The sequence below is a fragment of the Lathyrus oleraceus genome, chromosome 3, assembly GCF_024323335.1.
Source record: "Lathyrus oleraceus cultivar Zhongwan6 chromosome 3, CAAS_Psat_ZW6_1.0, whole genome shotgun sequence".
Lineage (NCBI taxonomy): Eukaryota > Viridiplantae > Streptophyta > Magnoliopsida > Fabales > Fabaceae > Lathyrus > Lathyrus oleraceus.
Window position 1 is genome coordinate 281,793,192 of NC_066581.1, and position 2,587 is coordinate 281,795,778.

At 27.3% G+C, this 2,587-nt stretch overlaps 1 long non-coding RNA gene across 1 annotated transcript; it reads left to right on the plus strand.

Moving 5' to 3' along the window:
• Positions 1–1,234: 1,234 nt before the first annotated feature.
• Positions 1,235–2,587, plus strand: LOC127127032 (uncharacterized). Its single transcript, XR_007805200.1, has 2 exons — positions 1,235–1,731; positions 2,340–2,587. It is a non-coding gene; the product is annotated as an uncharacterized LOC127127032 (long non-coding RNA).

Genomic DNA, 2,587 nt, shown 5'->3' on the forward strand with positions numbered 1-2,587 from the left:
AGATGTTAATTGCGGAAATTAAAAAAATTAGAGTTAATCGTTAAATGTTAGGTGTTAATTGAAATCAACATGAAATAAAAAGAGAATTGCAATAAAATATTAAATCTAAAACAAATAACTAAAGTTTAAACAATTAACAAAAGTATCATTAAATTAAAACTCAAAACAATATTAAACAATCGAAAATCTCAATTCTAAACTATTATCCAAAATATTAATTTTAAAATATTAATAAAGATTAAGTTCTAAAATCATTCTAAATTAAATTAAAAATTCTAAAATAATTCTAAATCAACTTATAATTCTAATTAATCTACAATTATTTCTAAAAAAAAGATCTAATTAAATTCTAAAATATTTTCAAAGATAAAATTCTAAAAATCATTCTAAATTAAATTAAAAAATCTAAAATAATTCTAAATCACCTTATAATTCTAATTAATCTACAATTATTTCTAAAAAAAAGATCTAATTAAATTCTAAAATATTTTCAAAGATAAAATTCTAAAATCATTCTAAATTATATTAAGAAATCTAAAATAATTCTAAATCGCCTTATAATTCTAATTAATCTACAATTATTTCTAAAAAAGGAGATCTAATTAAATTCTAAAATATTTTCAAAGATAAAATTCTAAAATCATTCTAAATTATATTAAAAAATCTAAAATAATTCTAAATCACCTTATAATTCTAATTAATCTACAATTATTTCTAAAAAAAAAGATCTAATTAAATTCTAAAATATTAACAAAGATTAAAATCTAAAATCATTCTAAATCAAATTAAAAATTCTAAAATAATTCAAAATGAACTTATAATTCTAATTAATCTACAATTATTTCTAAAAAAAGATCTAATTAAATTCTAAAATATTAACAAAGATTAAAATCTAAAATCATTCTGAATCAAATTAAAAATTCTAAAATAATTCTAAATCAACTTATAATTCTAATTAATCTACAATCATTTCTAAACTAAATTTAATATTTCTAATATTTCTAAATCCAACTCTTCAAAAAAATTATAACCTAAATCTAAAAATTCTAATGAACCTAAATTCCTAATTATTTCTAATATTTCTAATACTATTTATAATCCTAAAATTATTTCTAATTAATCCTAATCATAACTAATTTAATCTAATTAATACTTAATCATCTAATTAAGCTAAATAACCTATATTAACTAATCTTAATCAACTAGTAACCAAAAATAAAGAAAATAAGTCCAAAGAAGTTGAGAATGGGCTCAACAAAAGGTTATCAGAGCCCAATCGGATGGGGTGCAGTAGCATTGAGGGAGTGTGCACACAGGCCAAAATAGCTTGGGCCAAAGGCCCAAGTCTCACCAACACCATTAGGTTTCACAACAAAAACTTCAGAGCGTACCTTCAAACCTTCCCCAGAATGAGCGATTGTGAGACCTCACAGACCAACTGAAGCCGCTCACGTTAACCTCGTATCATTGACGCCGGTACATCGTCGATGATAGAGAAGAATCACCTTCAATCGGTAATGCGTGGTCGACGTAGAACAAGAATCAGCCTCAATCGAAGATCCACCGTCGGCGAAAAGCGAGAGTCAACCTTCAATCGGAAATGCGTTGTTGATGAAAATTGATCGTTGACGATGATTGGGGTGGAGCGATGCGTCGCCGCTTGAAGTGGAACGTAGAACGACGATGCTCGAGTTGAAAGATGAAGAACGGAAGCGAACCAAATCTGAAAAGGTATCGTCGAGTTTTTTCGCTTCTCTCTTATGCTTCTGTTACTTCTTTTTTTTCCAACTCAATCTCTCTTCTTCTCCTTTGATTACTGGTCGATTCGTGGATCATCGGTGAAGGATTACCGAGCGTCTCCGTTTCTGGTATTGTTGTTGTTGTGTTCTTTAGGTTTTTTTGAAAAAAAAATCTCTGCTGTTCTTGATGTATTGTGTTCTGGTTTAGGGGTTTGAGAGAAATTGTTATGTTGTTCTTGATTAGGTTTTTTTTGAGAAAAAATATCGTTACCGTAATGTTGTTGTTCTTGTTGTGTTTGTTGTTGTTTTTTGAGAAGAATTCTTACTGTATTGTTTTCCTGTTAACCTCTCCTAATCCATTTTTGAAGACAAGATTCAGACTTTAAAAAAAAAAAACTCCTTTCTTTTTCAATTTGTCTCATCCCAGATTACGTGGGATTTGGTTTTTTCTGTTTTAAGCTAATGTTAAAAGTGTTTTTTGGATATTTAGATTAACCTTAAGGATAAAGCTTCAAACTGAATGATTCATTTAGTTGTTTTTCAGCTTTCTAAGTGCTTTTGAAAAGTGCTTTTAAAATAAGCTATTTTTGTTTTCTGCAGATTACAGGTTTGAAGAGACTTGATGTAATGGAAGGTGGCTGCTACAAGCTTCAAGACAACCTGTTTTCGTGACTAAGTCCAAATTGATTTCATCCTAATTGCTTGATTTTGGTCATTAGGAACCTATTCCCATTTGTAGCAAATTTCACTGTAATTACATTTGGTTTTTTTTTTAAGACAAATGTGTGCTTGGATTATGTAACTTATTGAATTAAAAGTCTAATAACCATTAATAATTATGTATTCAA